Source organism: Vicugna pacos, chromosome 10 (genome assembly GCF_048564905.1).
Source record: "Vicugna pacos chromosome 10, VicPac4, whole genome shotgun sequence".
NCBI lineage: Eukaryota > Metazoa > Chordata > Mammalia > Artiodactyla > Camelidae > Vicugna > Vicugna pacos.
The window spans coordinates 55,427,315-55,447,207 of NC_132996.1; the positions used below are offsets into that span (position 1 = coordinate 55,427,315).

The 19,893-nt window shown below is 43.3% G+C and overlaps 1 protein-coding gene and 1 long non-coding RNA gene across 18 annotated transcripts in view; one reads left to right on the forward strand and one right to left on the reverse strand.

The window, feature by feature from the left end:
- Positions 1-19,893, reverse strand: part of LRRC4C (leucine rich repeat containing 4C) — a 1,285,379-nt gene that overhangs the window by 65,171 nt on the left and 1,200,315 nt on the right. The gene's annotated exons all lie outside the window — the stretch shown is intronic.
- LOC140699018 (uncharacterized) lies at positions 15,401-19,665 on the forward strand. 5 transcript variants are annotated; one of them, XR_012077048.1, is made up of 5 exons: positions 15,425-15,830; positions 16,013-16,260; positions 17,684-17,895; positions 18,265-18,344; positions 19,421-19,665. It is a non-coding gene; the product is annotated as an uncharacterized lncRNA (long non-coding RNA). The 5 variants fall into 5 exon arrangements; XR_012077050.1 differs by having other exon boundaries at positions 17,745-17,895; XR_012077051.1 differs by having other exon boundaries at positions 17,745-17,791.

The window sequence follows — 19,893 nt, forward strand, 5'->3', positions numbered from 1 at the left end:
GAAACACCAAGTATAGGACCGATGGAGAAGCTTATTTCTGCTTGAAACATTAACACTGTACACGCTGAATGCATTAAGTGTTGAACACATGTCTTGCATTGATCATTTTCTCAAGTCTAACACTTGCACTTGAGCCTCCATAAATTATGCTAACCTCAAGGTTAGCCCCCTTCATTGACCCACTTATCTGATCTATAGGAGTTTATAATTAATCAGACTGGCGCTCACCTATCATAGCAATTCACAGGTTCACACAAAAAATGTTCTGTATTTGACAACAGATAATCCGTGCTGCACCCAGTGGCCAGATATTGATCTTATTAAAAGGGTGATTCCATCATGTCCTTTTCTTGCTCAGAAATGCCCAGGGCTTCCTGGCAGCTGCTGGAGTGAGAGCCCTCCAGCTCAGCCCACATTTACAACTTTCCACAGAAGACCCCTACCCTCTGGTGCCAAATTCCTCTCATCATTAATTCTTCGCATGAACCCACCATCTTGGCAAGTCTGAGCTGCACGTGACTTGCTGATCCACCACATTTTCCCTTTCTTTCCATTCCCATTCTACATTGTCATCCACCATGGAACAGACCGCAGGCTCTGGCTCAGTCTCTGAATTTCGACAACACTGATAATAGCAATCGTTTTGTTTCCTATAATCGATTGCATTAGCTACGCGAGGAGCATGTGTTGTCCCCACCGCCAGACTGCAAGCTCCTGGGAGACAAAGGCTATTTCTGGTAACAAATGTCTTTTAGGACCTAGAACAGTGCATCTTGTCGAGTCAGCACTGGATGAACTGAATCCATCCAATCATCACGCAAGTACGAGGAAGCACCTATTCTACACCATCCACTGTGCTATTACTTCAAAACACAAGCAAGATACACGTAATCACTGTCCTTACAGAACTTATATTTAATAAGAATGAGACAATTACTTAATCATCAATTTCGATAAAGTTGCACAAGTGGGAAGGTGGGGGGAATTTCACGATCTAGAAGGGCAAATGGCAGTGGTGGAGACAGGGTGAGGGGCAGGGAGGGCCTTTTGTAACAGGTACCACTACTTACAGAATGATTAACTGGATCAGGGAGGGAAGGACGGAAGGAAGGAAGGAAAGGAGAAGAGGAGGAAGCAAGCATTAAAAGTTTGTAATTACATGTTCCTGCGCTTTGCTTACATATGAACAAACAGATGAATAAATACAAAGACAGACACATGCACACATACCCCAGGCTGTCTACCTACATGCTCACCTAAGCAGGGCAAGGTCTGATTCTAACTCACTAATCTACGGGCAGCTCTTTTCAGCAGCGATCCACCACAACAATTCCATTACACACTTGCATTAGTGGAAATCTAAGCTCAACGATTCAATTACTCTCCTGATTCGATTAACAATTGTTAGGAGCGATACAGACCCTCCACAAAGACTCTTTCTTCTAGTGTCAATGCCAGTGTCCCCAGTCCACGTGTCAAGATGCACCCCGGCATGTAATCCATTTTCATATTTATTTATTTATCCCTTTGAGAGAGTTCAAGGAAGTCCATTTAGAAGCTCGGAATGAGGTTCAGCTTTAAATTCCAATTCTAGGTTAAGATTGACGCCAGCTCTTATTAAGCAGATGCACCCATCCGTGTCCACAGGCCTTTCTGGTTCTGAAATATGGAATAATTCTACATGTATTTACATCCTTTCAGCCTGCTTATTCAGCAGGCTTTCTAAATAGATGCCAGCTTGTGCCAGGGTAGGAAAAGGAGCTAAAGAGGACCTCAGAATCAGGGCACAAGATCAGAAATGGACACTCTTCTAAACTGGTAATTACAAAAATACCGACCGTGGATAGGATTACCTTCCGTTGAAATCTCTCCAGAAGGAGGTGAGGGAGTGTACTTTGTGGATGCAGGCAGATGAAAGGCAAGAACGAAGGTTCTAAGGCAGGAACGTGTCTGATCTGACATGTTGGAAGAACTACAGTGGGGGCAGGGCATTGAAAATTGAGGGCAAAGCGGTTACTTTTGTTTTGTCTGATGGGGGAAGAGGGTTCTGACTGCATAGGGTTGTTTCAGGAATCAGGTTTTTACACTGATTGAAGAGAGCCACTTGGTTTTGAGCTATGAAAGGATTTGACAGACTTATTTTTAAAGATTCCCCTTTTCCTTCTTTAATTTATCTTGAAGGAGTGATTAGATTTCATCAGAAAGACCAGACAAGAGAATCCCTTCCCATGTGGTTAGAAATGACTGGTCATTTTACAAGGCCATTGAGTTTCTAGAGTTTAATGATATACTATACCTTTAAGAGAGCCAAAATCTACCTGATTTTTTTTTTTAATCTGTTATTATTTTGCTTCCAAATAGTTTCTCTGGTGGGAAATTTTCTTGCAGAAAGTGCAAGGAAATGTAGACTATGAGAATCAGCTTCAGCTGTTTTGCTAGATGACCCCAGCGATATTCTCTGTTGTAACCCTCACTGGAACCCTGCAAAGTCGCTGCTATGTTCCTAGAACTGAGAAAGTAAACTTGAGAGAGAGTAACTGGCCCAAGGCCACACAGCTGGAAACGCAGGTGATGAAATGAGAACTCAGGACCACCTGACTTTGTGGTCCCTGATCTTTCCAGGCTGGCCCCAAGTTCCCTGCCTGACAATTAAAATTCTTCTTATCACTTTTAAAAATAGAAATACTGGTTTTGCAAATAGTCATTTCACAGTTTCAATAAGCTTGCATTAATACTGCAAGATCCTTGGTTGGTTGGATGAAGCTTGACCGCCAAATCTGTACTCCAGAGGGTCATACCTTTTTCTTGGTTCTTACTATAGCCGTTCCTGAAAACGTCTCCCTCTGCATGGTGACCAGCTGAACAAACCCTTCTGCAGTTCAGTGGGTAGGAGTATTTATGTGTGTGTGTGTATTTATGTAATGCATGCATGGGTGCACAAGTGTGCAGGAGAGGGCGGGAGAGAGAGAAAGAGGGAGAGAGAGATGTCTTGATTCCAGCCATGCTGAAGTGTAGCCCCACCACACACTGTTGATCCCACCCTAAGGGCACACAAGGCAGAAAGCACACACCGACCAGCCTGAACTTGCCAGCCCCAGCCTTGAACTTCACACTGGGCAGTGGGAGTCGCTTCCTAGGATCAAGCTCAACTTCTTTCACATTCGGTTTACAGGTGACATATTTCCAAACACCCATCTACAGAGTTCCGGCTTCTCTCCTAATCGTCTCTTATTCTTTCCGTGACTGGCTCGCTATTTTTTTTAAACTAACTTTGTTTCCCTTGGAAAAAGAAATGCATCACTCTTACTGGGTAATGCGGTACAAGTAAACAAATCTTTTCCTCTCCTTCAAAGCAATGAAGCCCTTTTCCTTTTATCTCCCCAAGCAGACTAGAATAGAGAGCCTTTCTTTTACTTCCCCCTTAGCAGTGGGAGCGAACACCTTCTGTTCAACAACTCCATCCGTGCACTGGGTGGCTTCCTTCTCAGAGGGTCAGTGAGGTCCCCGGAGCCCACAGAAGCAGAGAAGTGAGAATGACCCAAACCACCCTTGTGACCCTCCGTGGTCCATTTTGAACACTAACTGCTTTAAGGATTCATAACTAGGAATAGAGCAAAATTGGTTCCCGAGGGAGCGAGGATTTCAGCACGGGTATTTGCTTCCTTAGAGACGTGGAGGAGGGGGAAAATCAAAGTCAGGCTGAAGTACGGGAGGGGTTGGGAGAGGCAATTCACAGGGCCCTCACTGCAAACAATGTGAATTATCCCTGGCATATAGTTTCCCAGGCTGTTGAATGAGGATGATAATGAGGCCAAATTAGCATCGAATATTGGCCAAGACCTCTGGTGTTAGAATCGCCAAGATCTCTGTTCAAATCCCAGTCCTGACGCTTATGAGCTGTGTGATTTTGGGGCAAGACGTTTAACACCCCTGGCGCTCGTTTTCTTGGATGTCTGATGGAGCTCGGTGATGACAGAGTGGTTGGAAGCAGTCTGTGGGAAAGGCTTGTTCAATACAGTGCCTCCGCAGCCTTCCTCTGACAGTACCTGGCTGATGGCAACAAAAAGGGACCCCAGCGTAGACTGGCCAGAGGGAGGCTGTCCAAAAAAAAGGGCAGTGTTTTGAAAAGAACAACTGATTAACAGCTGTGTTCCCATTCACAAATCAGCCCCGACTTATCCCCTAACCTTGAGACAATTACTCCACCATGAGGAAACGGTGTCAGTGGGAGGCAAAGCCAGGCAGGGAGAGGACATCGAAGTGATGATTCTCTCTCTGTGCCCAACAAATGATACTACCACGGGCAGGTCACATAATCTTTCCGGACCTCATTTCTCTTTGCGTAAAATGAAGGAGTTGGGTGAGACTCAACTCTGAGGCTCCAAATTCTAAAACTTTTTGTGGGCTGAATTCCCCCAATAGAGGAGGGGCCGTTTCTAACTCTGTAAGCACGACAGCATTTGATAAGTGTCCCCAGTTCCTTGTACGATGGCCACTTATCAATTCCAATTATGGGACCAGAAGAGGAGCGATCTGAAACCAGCCTCGAAGGGAGGGGGCGAGGCTGTTAAGGGTAATGATCAAAGCCTGACCCTGTTGAACGGGGAAGCCGAAGCCGTTAGGCAAATTCACTGCTTTTCTCTGGGATCGTTTCCCCGGCCTAGCAGCCTGCAGGGCAGGACCCAGGAGAGGCTCAGCTGCTTCTCCCGCAGAGACAAATGGGTCTTGAATGATTCGCACTTCCGGCATTAATTATGAAATCATCTATTTACTTTATCGTCCTCCTTTGCAGATCGTTCTCAAAATAATAGCATTTAAACACCGATTCCCTTGCTGTGCCCAAGTGAACTCCCCCGGGAAAGCCTAGGTGCTGTAATATTTGAAAACGCGCCTCTAAATTAGCAAGCCTTGCACAAGCTCCACCGGCAAATGCAATCATCCCGCTGCCACTGGGCATTATTTGTGGCCCTTAAAGAACCTGAGATCACTAGCCTTCATTTTTTTTCAGTCACTCTGAGATGACACGAATATGCTCTGAGTTTATCAGTAGCGACTCCCTTAATATGAACTTACCATAAAGAACCATGCCATATCATAAAAACAAAAGCCCCAACCAATGTCTGCAAAGCCTGTTAAGAGCAGAATAAACGCTCTAGTGATATTTTCCTCTCCTCTTATCATCAAGACTATTAAACAATAAGGTATGGGTCTTGGTATTTACACTTCCTCCTTCTGCTCAGGAGCCAAAAAAAAAAAAGGAGGGGATTTAATAGGTTTAATTAGCTCCACACTTCCTGGGTTTCCTTAACCCAGTGAGGTAGTTTGTCACTAAGAGCAGAAGTTAGTAACGTTTTTATTAGAGGCAGCACCAAATGTTTCTACCTAGTGTTGATGAAAACAACTATAAAGAGATGAAATTTTAAATCTCTGGATTCTACAAATAGAACATGAGAATAACTGGGGCTCCTGGAGGGGAGCCATAGAGAAGCCTCACTGAAGGAAGAGAACTATTCTGAAACAGCACCTCACTTGGGAACGGGGATGGTGAGGCCGGGTTTTAGACCCAAGTTCCATCACTAAAAATGGAGGCAGTTCGTCTACACTGCGCAGAGGGGCTGACTGGGTCCCGTTTATCTCAGTGAGTGAAACTCCCTGTGGAAACCCCGCTTCCTGATCTTTGTAGCTAAACTGAAGCCATGGGAAATCTCAGGTTTTAAAAAATATTTGAATAGTGATGCTTTCTCATGACACATTCCACACTTGACTTCCAGCGCTAACATCCCCGCTCTGGGTTTGACCAAGACCGCCTTAACCTGTCCTCAGCAGGACTAAACTTCACACGGGCTTCTTCCTGATGGTAGGACATTTGCATTTGCTTTAGAAAACTGGTACTTATAAACCTCTTCTCTGCCCCTTGGACATGTAAATACATTTTAAGCCTCTTGCCAGTTTTACCATTCAGAAATGGTAAGATTCTGGGGACCACCTCTTTGAAATGTAATCAACAAAGGAGACAGTACCTCAATCTCCCAATTTCAATGGAAGAGGAGGAATCTTGCTTTCAGTGGGTACCTTCCTCCAAGTTGCAAAACTATCTCCCGTCTTAAAGACACGAGGACTTTGTTTTTCCTTTGGATAAAGCTAATTAGCAAACACAGATGGTCTATGACTTTCCGCTAACATCCTCCAGGACTTTTTCATTAGCTCACAACAGCCCTTAAAAAACTCCTACCTCTTCTTCTTCAGCGGAGTTGAGTTTAGACTTAGTTGTGGCCTCTGCCTCTTATTGCAACGGCCTTAAAAATCTTCCTTGCCTGTTTAACTTTGGCCAGTGCAATTTTTTGCTTTGCCCTATTCATCCCTGCTCAGGCTTGAAACTTTCTGATAAGAAGCAAGAGTTCCAGCACCTCCCTGGGCAGTCATTTCTTCTTTGATCATCCTGACATCAGATAATTCTTCCTTACGTTATTCATTAGTGTTAAGTTCTACCCCCCCCCAACTCTGGTTCTGCCCTTGGGGTTGATATGGAAGAAGCCTATATTTTACACACCCTTTAAATATCTAAGGAAAATGTCTATTTTCCAGGTACAGCCTTTCTAGGACTTTCCCAGAGGATGCTGAGCCCTAGGGCTTGAGTTTGGCTTTTTCAAAGGACTTCCCTGAGGGAATGGCTGGGAATACACTGCCTCTAGGTCCAGAAGAGGCAGCTGGAGGGGTTTTGTTTCCCCTCAGTAAAATAAAAAGTTATAGTGCAATAATTCAAGACATGACCCACAGATCTCAGGTCATCAGAATGATTTCAGCTTTCAGCAATGCTTTCTTTACCCCGTAAATAAAAGCAGTCTAGTTGAGGTTTGAGGAGCCCAGGGTACACATGCCAACACTCCTCAGAGCTTCTGTCTCCTAACATCATCAAAGAAAGATACTACACATTCAGTTTGGAGGGTGAGAAAGATAATAGCTGATAAATTCTTTCCTAGACTCTAGCCACAATCTTGAAAAATCTGTCAGTTCATAAAATGTGTTGTTCTTTGATTCTGTTTCTCCCCTGCACACTTTGTCAACATAGTCTCACATATTTACCCTCCCCCCTTAGCTACTTGAAGTTTCCACACTTCAAGGTCTAGACATTTCCCTGTTCTGCATGTCTTCCTGCATTCTCATTTCCATCAAAAAGTATGGATCTAATGCCCCATTGTGTCAAGCATGGTTTAAAATTAATGGGGCAACCAATCAAATGAGTAGTCAATCAGGTTTTATTACCTGATTAAGCATTTAATTATTTTATTATTTATTATTTGATTAAGGTTTTCCATCCAAGAAAATACTATAAATTACAAATGTGTTCATAGTTGACCTTCAGGGACACACTGAGGGGAGGATGGAGACCACAGATCATTATGTGACTGCCTTTCTAAAAGGCTTTTACATCTACCATCCCTGCTGCTCCTCCCACAGTCCCCTTCTGTTCAAAAGTAATCTTTTTATTTTCATAAGCAATACTGTTATTTTTTTTTGTCTCTCTCTTACAGAACATACTTTCCAATTAATTTTATTGTACTGTGTAGTGATAGTAGCTTCTCTTAGGCTTAGAACTCCCCCAGGGCAAAGCTATTTATCTTTATATAGCCCATAATAACCAACATAGCCCCTGCCACCTAGTGTATCCCAATAAATATATTGAAAGGTTTGAAAGTTGAGAAAATTAATTAAGGAAATCATCCCAGCAGTCATGTAAGACAGAGAAAGGAATTATTAGTTGTTACGACTTTCCAGTGATGCTTCAGTGCTCAACGTGGGAGGCCATCCTTCCTGAGGAGTGAAGGGACATCTATTATGATGACTTTGGGTATGCTATTATACCTAGAGTTCCAGAGTCCATGTCTGCTGCAGGTGTGTGTCAATCTTGGCTATTTAGAGGGACAGACCAGAAGAAGCCTAAATCATGCTAGTGTTCAGTTTTAGTATATGCATGCATATATATGGTTACACGTGTGGGGAAGGGCCAAACTTGCATGTCACTAAGTCTCATTCTGTTCTGAACTCGCAGAACCCATACAATCCTTAGATGTGGCTCTAGAAAGAATGACTTCTCCATCACAGGCAACTGATAAAAGGTATAAATCTGGGGCAAAGGGGTATAAATCTGCTCACACTCACTAATAAACAAACAAACAAAATCCTAGATAGGTCCTTCTCTTGCAAGAAATAGTGGTGGCAGCCCACGATGTTAGACAACCCAGGCCCCAAATCTTTTTGATACTGAGTAGGACCCTGTGGGTGTCCCCCTCTCTCAACCCCTGCCTCTTTATTGGAAAGCTGACATCTCCCAGGTCTTCCTGAGTCATAAAAGAGCAGGCTCAAGCAGTTGATGACTGCAAGGCAAGTCTGCACACAGTGGGGGATGGCAATGACTCTGACCCCCATCTGAACGATTAACTGAGGTTACTTCCCTATTTCCCTTCAACACTTTCAAGGCTGAGCAGAATTTTTGGAGATGGTTTCTGGGGGACACTGAGTCTACCAGATTACCTTTCCTTTTTCTTAACGAAGGCTGTTGCCTCCAGGATCATACCCCTGCCCCTTCCTCGAATAGAAACCAATTATTCTTACCTAAGTCTCAGGAGGCAGAAGTAAAGACAAGAAATGAGAACTGGTTAGAACCAACCAGGCCCAAAATGGTGGAGGGTCTGCCTTCCAGGGGACCTGGAGCCTCATTATACGCTCATTGTAGTGTATTAGCATGCTAGATGACACACCCATGGGTGCCATGGCAACACCCAGAAAAGCCCATACGAGGATGGGGGAAGAAGGCAATTAGCTCCGGCACACCTGGAAGGAACACATGATGGCCAAAGCTTCCCATAAGGGTCCATGTGGCCGAAACCAAACCTGGAGCCATCTCGACTGGCCATCTTAGCTGACAGCTCCCTGCTTTTCTTCCCTTTTCCCCTTTTGAGCAATACTTTCTTTTCTTGAAATCTTTCTCAACCAGTGGGCAAGGACCCAAAACTCTGGTGGGCTTTCCAATTTGGGGATCTCTCTATCTGCTAACACTTTCAGCTCCGGAAAGAAAGCCAATGTTCATGAACACATTACTCAAGATTTGACCAATTTTAGTTTATTGTACAAAATTGAAAATGGCCTCTTATTTTCCCTTTGATAGTCTTGCCAATGGATGCATTTGGAGGTAGAAGTAAGTTTGAATAAGGGAACATAAACACAGAGTTGATTTCCAGGCTGTGGGAAATTGAGACTCTGGCACAATGGTACATAAAGCTTTCCAGAATGAGAGTCAAGGGATTGGTGAGAGCTACTTTTCTGATATTTAAACATCCTTGCTTTCCTAAAAAAGAACTTTGATTAATCCATTAGTCCATTAATCCATTATACCAGATACCAATAAGGCCTGCCTTTATCAGCTAAGTTTATAGTTATGAGTTCATCCAAGCTCCTGGTCATGTCAGGTAATTCATGATTCATTGAGTGTTTCTATGTCACTTGATTCACACTCAAATGAGGAGCTAGAACCACAGGAGGGAGAAAGAAAAAAAAAAAGACTTAAACTTTAAAGACAGGCTTTCATCCAGTCTCTTACTGCCCTCTCCATATGGCAGTCAGAGGCACTGAGCCTCCTTTTGTTAGAGCAAGCAGACAGCTAGATATGAGCAGAGAAAGGGGGACACAGACCAAATGGCAGGAACTGGGCAGAAAGGAGGGGCACAGGCCAAATGCAGGAAACCACGCATCATGTAAGCAGCAGGGGTCCCTGGGCAGAGAAAGAAAAGCAGGAACCTTGGGGCTGATAAGGGATCATGCCTTTTGGGGTGACAAGTGGCCTGAAGAAGAACAAAGAAAGGTGAGAAAAGGCAGGAATTTCCAGTGTCCAAATGTAACCTTTTGTTCATTATGCCCTCATTTCAATAAAATTAGCCTTGCAGATCAGAAGTACCCATCATGTACTGACACCATGACATTTCCAATCCAGACTAAATAAGGACAAAAATCCCTCCTCCCTTTGGGAAGGTGGAGTTGGGATGATAATCAGGGAATACGACCCCAAACCCTTCCCTCCCCAATGAATATTCCGCCCATTCATTTTTACACCCTACGTAACTAACTTGCCAAAAAAAAACTCAGGGCAGCCACTCACCTGAGCCTGCCCACTCTCCCCTGCGAGTGTACTATCCATCCTTTAATAAATCCTCACTTTACCTTTTTTTAACCTCTAAGTCTTGTCTCTGAATTCTTTCTGGGACGGGACAAGAACCTGGAACTCTGGTTGCATCTATCGGCAACACTTTGAGCCCTCCCACTGAAGGGACTCCACCCCACAGGGAAGCCCATGGCACTGTCACCTGGCTCTCTGTACCTGACATGCTACTGGACCCTGGGGAAGCTGCTCTTACAGCTCATCATCAATCCACATCTGCCCTCAGAAGCCCCCTAGAGTATGTCTAATCTCTGCCCTATATGGTGCAACTGGTGTCCACTGAGACCCTGAGACCCCCATTCCTGGGCTCTCAGATGTCTGCCTGCAACCCCTCAAAAAACAAAGTACACCCTTTTCTGACATGTGTTTGCCTTAGCAGAATTAGCAGCCCTGGGGAATGGCGAGTCTCACAGGAGCTCAGGCAGATTTGTCTCAGCTCGTGTTTCCTCCTTACTGGAGTCATAAATCCCGCTGTCTCTTCGCAGACCCTAACTCTCTTACTTCACCCACAACCAATCAGAAACTTGTGCATGAGCTGATCACACAGCCCCTTCCATTCACCACCACTTTCCCATAAAAGACCCTAAACTTTCATCCTCGGTGCTCACACAGGCGCCTCTAGTCTGTGTGACCTGCTGTTGCCTATAGCAATGTACCTAATAAACTTTTCCTTTGTTTCTTAAACTTTCCTTTGTCTCTGGTAAATTCTTGAACCTCCCGTGACACCGGCCTGCTGTGTCCCTCAACACCCTACATTGTGTTAAAACTTCTTTTCAGAAAAAAAAATAAAATCATGACTCTTATGCAAATATAAAAATATACACATGTTCAGGAATTAATTTTTCTTAAATGATATGAGGGATCCAAAAAATGTTATACCAGTTCAAAGACAAAGTCGAAACACTATAAAATTACATGGAGTAAAGAAAGGTTGAGCTAAATTGCAAAGGAAGACAAACTTATTTTTCCACTGGGCAAGGGAAGTCAATTCTACTGGACAAGACAGAATTTGCATATGCATCAGCTACTTATAATCTCTAGAGGTAAAAATAGCTCACAGACAATGACTAGGACTAGAATCAAAGAGCCAAGATGAATGTGTTATAGATTGTCAATAGCTTTCCATTGAAGTACTATTTTTTTTAAAATATGGAAATATTCCTAGTACTTTTTATGCAATTTTAAATTACAAAAAATGCCCTGAAAACTGGAAGTGATCTTTTATATGTGTGGTATTTAATATCCATTTGTTTCACTGCAAAAAAAATTAATATATTTTATTACAAGTATTTTCCCAGATTCCTCTGGCGGTGTTACATAATATATACTATATTCACACATTAGTTTCTTAAAATCAGAAATATTTTGGATTCTTAAACCAATTTAGACTTCTACTGGTAGTGAGCTGGAGTTATTTAGCTTATGCCTTATCCAATTGTATGCATTTCTGAAACGGAGGACTCTGTGGGGTCCTCCCTGGTACAAGTCCTTTGCTTTCCATGTCCCCAGTTTCTTGTTTGTAGGAAATAAGCTTCATTCAGCCTCCTGGTCCTTCCCTGAGTTTCAAAGGGAAGAGTCAAACAGTTGCTAATCAGGGAAGGGAGGGAATGCAGAAACAAAGAAGGAGCAGTCAAGAAACAATAGTGCTAAAAAAAAAAAAAAGAAAGAAAGAAACAATAGTGCTAAGAAAAAAAAAAAGAAAGAAAGAAACAATAGTGCAGTGATTCAAACTGGGTCCTGGGTCCTGGGTCCTCCTCAAGGGATATACATGACAATATCTTTGAGCTCTTCTGCAGGAACTGAGGCTCCCCCACCCAGGTGGAGGATGGTAACTTCAGGCTGAGCACAAGGTTCCTGGAGCACCCTGTTACCCGACCCGCAACCAGTCAGAAGAAAGTCACAGAGCCTTCATTTTGCCTATAAAAGCTTCTCCCAGAAAAACCACTGGAGAGTTTGGGGTTTTTAAGCATGAGCCACTCATTCTCCTTGCTCGGCCCTGTAATAAACCTTCCTCTGCTCAAAACTCAGATGTTTCAGTTTGGCCTCACTGGGCGTCAGACACACGAACTTGCTTTCTGTAGCATTTCTTCCCAACTTCTCCCAACTTTATGCTCAGTGAATTCAGTGTGGTAGCTTGAAATCAACAAAGGTTGGAGTACTTACACAAGAAAACAGGCAATTGCTACAAAGCAGGGCTTTCTTCTTTCTTTTTTTTAAAGCAGGACTTTCTTTGTGTGTGTGTGTGTGTGTGTGTGTGTTTTCTGAGAGCCAGCTGTTAAACATTTACCAGCACACCAGTGCCCCCCAGGGTTTCAGATAGGGGACTACTACCTATGTCCCAACAACTTGCGTAAGATACGCGAGAATGAATAAGCTATACTGCCTGTCCTTAAGGAGTTCACAGTCTAGAGATAAGCTTGCGGTCTAGTAAATAAATTCACGTGCTTATAAACGTAAGGCTGTTCAAGGTTTATGCTTCCCTCATAGTGGCTGTTTCACCACAGACTTGCACCGACTCTCCATCATAAAACAGACTCAATCTAAGTCGACTCAATTAGAGAAAGACGTAGGCGGGTGAGGCTGAGACAAGATGGAAGGGGGCAGGGCACAGCCATTCAAGGAATGCTACAGCAATTAACATCAAAATGGTGAAAGATCCAACCCCCAGTGGGCCTTGAGGCTCAAGATGGTGGGAGATTTAACTTCTGATAGATCTTCAGCGTCATTACACGCTCATTGTAATCTATTAACTTGATGAACATCACACCCACAGGCCCATGGCAGTCCCAAGGCTAGCCACAAAAGGTCAAAGTGGGAAATGGCCAACTTCCTGGGAATCCCAGCCCCTTCCCCAGGCTACTTAGACTGGTCCTTCCACTTATTAGCATATGAAGCCACCAAGCCCTTAAAACCTGGCAACACGGGCACCTGCAGGTGCCCTCCCTCTTTGGAGATGGCCCGCATTCTGTCTATGGAGTGTGCACCTACTTTTAATCCGAGCACCCAACCCCCACACCTCGTGGCCTTTCTCTTGCCTTTCAGTGTATCTCTCTGAATAAATCTACCTTTACTCAATTGTGGCTCGCTCTTGAATTCTTTCCTGCGCGAAGCTGAGGACCCACACTTGACGGGATACATCCCAGGGGCTCAAGTGAAGCCTGGGACACCGCCCTCCTCACGCCCCACATCTGTTTTCCTGCTTCAAGGCCACTATATGCTTCAGGGGATACACATAGCAGATCATTTGGAGATTTAATTGGAATGTAAAAACACACATATTTGACTTAGTAATGACTTGTGATAAAGGCTAAAAGCTTCCCCTCAAATAATGATGCTCGGAGGGAAAGGATTACATAATCAGAACACAAGTTATGAATTTTCTACTGACTCCAGACTGTGAACGTTAACATTAGCCTTGTCTTTCATGGGGCTTTCTTCTTCTTTTTTTTTTTTTTCATATCATAAAACATTTTCAAACGCTGACTACGTGCCAGGCACTCTGCTGCGTATCAGAGTTTCAACAACAAATAAGCCTTGTATTCATCCCTCAGGAACTTTAATTCCAGTGGGAAAGGATAATATAAGCATATAATCATGATAATACACTGTGATGCCTAATGTAAGTACTGGGCTGAACACAGGGAGAAGCAATTAGCTTTGTGAGAAAGAGCTGGGGAAATCCCTTCACAGACGATGCCATGAAGGAAGAATAAGGCTTTGTCAGAGAAAGGAGGAAGGGCATGCTTGTCGGAGGGAGCAATACATACAGAGTTTTATACACTTACACACTATAGACATTCTTTAGGAACAAATGTTATAGACAGGTTCAAGAATAGAATGGGGGTTTTAGATTTCTGTATGTCTTCAAGAGACAAGACAAATGAACTTACTGTTATGCTACGGTATTCAAGGCTTATTGTGTGTACAAAGATTCTATTAAGCAGAAGAGAACAGGAACAAATAAAATCTCCTGGATATACAAGTACAAAGTTTATGGCTTGTAAACTTTCTGAGCAGATCTTAAGCCGCTACAGAGAAAGCACCTCGAAGAGAGGGAATGTTCCATATTGTTCACATTTTAACTTCTGGATTTAATTGAGGAGTCTCACACATGGCAGGCCATCATTCAATAACTGGTGAACTGCAGAAGGGAAAAAAATCAACACTAAAACACAGAAGTGGTCATTTCCTTTCCTATTCCGCTTTGGCTACTGAGGTATGTTATCTGTATTCTTCAAAGTCCTGGAATGATCTCTCCTCTGGGTCTACCGATCTCTCTTCTGGTAGAACTCATCTTCTACAAGTCTCCATCGCCATCCTTCCAGTCCAAGTACCTTGCCCTCCTTGCTCTTCCTGCGCAGAGCAGGGATAAGCCCCTTCAAGAACTTTCCCCCACGGGCATCTGTATTTCTGTTCTCTGTGCTGGAATGGCTACCCCGACCACCTGTTCAAAAATAGTACTGTTCATCCTCCAGTACGCTCTAGTCCCTTCTCATGCTTTATTTACCAAAACCTGATGTTACACTACAGATTCGTGCATTTCTTATCTTCTCCCATTCATACGCAAGCCCCACAGGGCTGAGACTTTGTGCTGCTCCCTCTTTTATTCTCAGCATCTAAACTAGTTCCTGGCACATAGAAGGCACATAGAAAAAAATTAAGTAAGATGTATGAAAGAATAAAATTCCCTCTTTGAGGTGGGCTTTTATGGGAAGGTTCCTCAGATTTTTTTGAGAGTTAATGCTTTATATTAATATACTGTCATAAAATAAAAACACAGGGAAAAAAATCACCATTTAATTATAAAGAGACTTATTTAAAGAATATGAAAAAATGCTTCATAGGAAGTATAAACATCTAAAAATTTTAAGTACTAAGGAAAATCAACAAACTACTAAGAGACAAAATAAAAGGTTAATTTTAAATGTGCTAGCTGCCCACTCAAAGGCCATTTTCATTTTCTTCCTTAAAATCTTCATTTTAGTTTGGGACTTACCCTGAGCCCCAAATACTAGACCACATTTCCCAGAATCTTCTCTACCTAGTTATATGATTAAGATCTGACTAAACGGGATATACACCAAAGTGTCCTATGGGAATTCCAAGACTGATGCTTTAAAAAAGTAAATTCAGATTAGAGATGACATCATAATGTTCTTTCTCCTTTCTCCCTTTCTGTTTCCTGGAATGTGGACATAATGGCTGGAGCTTTAGCAGCCACTGTGGACCATGCTTTGACCTTAGGCTGAAAGCTTTGTACTAGAATGTTGGAGCAGAGACAGAGAAGCCTAAATCCCTTATGATTTTATATAGTCGTATACCAACGCTGCACTATTTTCAAACTCTTCCTTGGAACAGAATAACGCTTGTGTGTTGATGCCACTCTTATTTTTAGTTTTATTGTAATGTGCATGAAGTAAAGTTCATATTTCATGTGAATATCTTAAAATATCCTTAAAGCCACGTTTACTGGCTTGACAGTGCACTTACTGGATTGGGTAGTAAATGTGGGAACCATGCTTACCAGACTCAGGAATGAGTTTGAGTGACCTAGACAAATTTTGTTATAGCTTCACCATTCTTACTGCAGTTGTTGATATATTCACCACCTGTTTAGGTAAGGACGTCTGTTAATTTTCATGATTTTACTAAGTCTCGCATAAATATTAATTAAGCGCAACAGCTCTGAAAAACAAACTAAAGTCTTGTTATTGTGGATTTAGGAGCTAAGCACTCAGGGTAATTACATGCTCAGGATGGAAACTTCTTGTAGTTTGTAAAAGCACACACTTTTTACAGGGCCTAAGCAAGATAAACACAAGGAAAATAAAAGGGGTGTAAGAGCATTAAAATATATCTGAAGCTCCTAGGAAGCTGAAGACTTGGGAATTACAAATGGATTGTTAGATCTAGTCCAGGATGTACAAAGAGTTAGCGTGGAGACGTACAAAGAGTTGCTCCTAGAGAAAGGTCGTAGAAACAGCCAGTGCTTCTAACGAGAGCGACTCTGTGTGGCACCTGCTAAGCTCGGCAATGTACTAAAACAGGTAAGCTGTTTACAAATGGTCAGCGCTAAGTAAGCACCTCAGCGGCCCTATGAAGCAGGGACGATCATTCCTCTCGGTTTTCAGATGAGGAAGTGGAGGTGCAGAGATGTTACATAACTTGCTCAAGGTCCCATACCTAGGAAACCCTGGAACCAGGATTGGGATCTAAGCAGGGAGGCTCCCGATTCCGCAGGCTTAGCCGTCGTGCTATGTTACTGCTGTCAGACGGCCCTCAAGACACAATAACTGGGGGAGAAATCCCCGAGAAATTCTAGCAAAGTGGCTCAGCTGGAAACACTACCAACTAAATGAAACTAGCAAACGATGCCCAAGCCACAGAGATTGGGTTCTAAACCTACATAGAGGTTTAGGCTAAACATCTTGGAACCAGGATGCCAGCGACACCTGCAAGTGTTTTCTTGCCCCTCTCTCTTGATAAAAGCTGAACACATGGGAAAGCTAAACTCAGCTTAGACCAACCATTCTTCACCTATTTCACAAAAGGACAGTGGACTACTATTTTGAGAAGGGTCTCAAGTGATTTCTTATAATATGTGTCCGAGTAGCAAGGTTTGGAAATAAACCTTTTCATTCTTACAATTAGAGGACATTCAAGGTTGCGCTTAATAATTAGTTTTCTCACTCTCTTGCATTTTGATTTTCTTCTCTGAGTAACAGCGAAAGGACCAGCATTTTGGCTAATGTGATGAAACTGGGCATCGCCAGCAACCACGGGGATGTGTCGTAGGAGTGTCACCTATAGAGGAAAAGTTGGGAGAACTGGTGTAGTGGAAAGAACAGCAGATTGAGGTCAAGAGGCCAGGAATCTTGGCTCTGCTATTTAATACCTGAACAGCGTTAAGTAGATTCCCTTAAACTACGATGACCTCCTTTTGCTGGTCGGCAAAACCAAAAGGGCATTAGCTGGAACACGCCAGCCCCCAAGATCTGCTTCCTCTCACACAATCGTGGTGTTCTGGAATATAATGGCCCCACTCAGGAAGCTGCGAACAAAGGCAGATCTCACCTCAGGTGACAGAGGCGGGCTGAAGCATTAAAATAAATTAAGAATGAATGAGTTTCTTTCTTTTCTACTGATTGATGCATTGGCTAAGCATCTAATATGTGCCAAGTTTTCTGCAATATGTTTTACTTACTTAGTAAGTATGTGGTAAGATAATATAATCTCACATGGGGCGGGGGGAGCTCAGAGAGAATTTAAGTACCTTCTCAGGCTCACACAGCAAGAAAATGGTAAAAAGAGAAATTTAAGCCCATGGTTCATTAGTTGGAGTAAAGCGCGTTTAAACTCAGACCTGTCTAACTCCATGTTATGGACTGAATTGCCCATCCCCATCCAAAGAAAAAAAAAAATTTGATACATTGAAGCCCTGACTCCCAATGTGATTGTATTTGAATTTAGGACCTTTATAGGAGTGACTGAAGGTTAACGAGGTCATAAGGTGGATGTCTGATCCTAACAGGAACAGTGTCTGTATAAGAAGAGCCACACGCGCTCTCCCTCCAGCAGGTGAGGACACAGGCAAGAAGACAGCCGTCAGCCAGCCAGGAAGGGCGCTCTCACCAAAACCCAGCCTCAGGGGCCCTGATCTCAGACTTCCAGACTCCGCAACTGTGAGAAATAAGTTTCCGCTGTTTAAGTCACCCAGTCCACGGTATTTTGTGAGGGCAGCCTGAGAAGACGAATATACTCCAAAAGATTTCTTTACAGTTTTTATTAAGCCATGTGTAGTCAGTGTGTTCAAAACTGCCTGAAAAAGAAATGGAGGAATAGCTGAAGAGCTGTTGAGCCCTTGGGCTGGCACAGCTTGCGTGGCTCTGCCTGGTGGCTGTCGCTACGTCTGCATAATTAACGTGAAGTAATAGTGGTAAACATGCCGCTCACTGGGTGCCAAATGCTTAAACTGTCGCCCTCTGGGATTACCACAATTCGTGATATTAACATTCTTTCTATCACTGTTTCTGTTTCACTTCCACTACCAGTCTCTCAACGTGGAGGACAGTTTTTCAAAATGCGTTAGCGATCCATCTCCACCTAAAATTCTTCACAAGAGCCCCATGATGTAAGTATTATCTCCCCTCTACAGACGGGAAAGGTGGGGTTAAGAGAGCCACCAATCAGTGGCAAAGTCAAAGCACAAAGTAAGGTCCCTGGTCACTGCTCAGGGTTCTCCGACCTGAATCCTGTAAACGTACCTGTATATCTATCTTTTCTTATTAAGCACTTTCACATCTACTGTTTTATCACATGTTAAATATATTTCCCAGAAGCTTAATACATTTCAGGATGTCAGGAATTATTTCCAGCCAATGCAGTGGACTCTCTAAACATATCCAGCTGCTGCCCCGTCCCCCAGCAAAAAAAAAAAAAATATATATATATATATATATATATTTATATCTATATCTCCAGCTAAACTAAATTCAAGGCTTGAGGGTACCACTGTTTAGCTGTACCAACTGTTGTCCAGATAGCTACAATGTTGAACAACTTCTGGAAAATTCATTAGATTGATTAGCCCAATTAACTCAAAAACGGACATATAAAAACAGGCAGGAAACCCCTGCTGGGTCCAAGAATAAATAACAGACACAGCCGTGACCTTGACTGTGGACCCATGGAAATTTCCCCATGGAGTGGAAACACTGAGACACTCTGGGAAAGGCCCAAGCTCAGGACTGGCTCAAGAAAGAAACAAAGAGAAGCATTGAGGACTGCTAGGAAGGCAGGAAGGCCAAGGAGCACGCTCAGAGGCCTGGCACTCTTCGGCGAGCTCGAAGGCCAAAGAACTAAGAGAGAAACTTGCAGAGCATCCAAGAAAACTGAGAGGGAAAAGGCCTGTGAGCTGAGAAACATGGCCTTCTTTGTTCAAAGCTGGTAATGGAATTAATCTGTTTTTGTGAACAAATGGCCCAAATAAGAAAAATAAGATGGGAAATCCCCCTTGTTAAAAGTTATTATTTTAGTTAGAATTAATCAACTAATTCAGCCAGGTAGCAGGATACAGCAGTGATTTCCTTACCCTCTCCCTGATTTTCCCTGTTTTCTGAGGATCGGGCGTTGACTGGCTTGGGAGGTGCAAGGTGGCGCCTTCCATGGTTTTACTTTTAGTCCCTCTGGGCATTGCTTTTTCCCCAGGAGACAGACAAGGCTTTCGTGATACCAAATGGATCACTGGATTAGAACGAAGCTCTCTTCTAAAAAGAGACTAAGAAGTGGACGATGGGAGATAGGGAGCAGGGACGACCCCGCAAGAAAATGAAATGGCTAGAGAAAGAGCCAAGAGATTCCCGGAAACTTGGAAGAACAAAGCATAAAAGCTTTCTGTTAATATTCTCAGTTGTGAAACGAAAAGTGAAAATGAAAACAAATCGTATCAGCAACATGCCTCTGAATGTCCCTCCTCGGCACCGGGGAACAGAGCTGTCACAGGCCACCCCGGTGGTGGGGAGACCTCGAGTTCTTCAGAGGGCCGAGGAGTGCAGGGATGGGCAAGCAGATGCCAAAGTCAATCTTTGCTGAAAACACTGATCACAGGCAGACAGCAGCAATCACAGAGCATCTGAGGAAATCCAGGATCATTTTCAGTTCTGGGGAAGGAAGTCATTAGG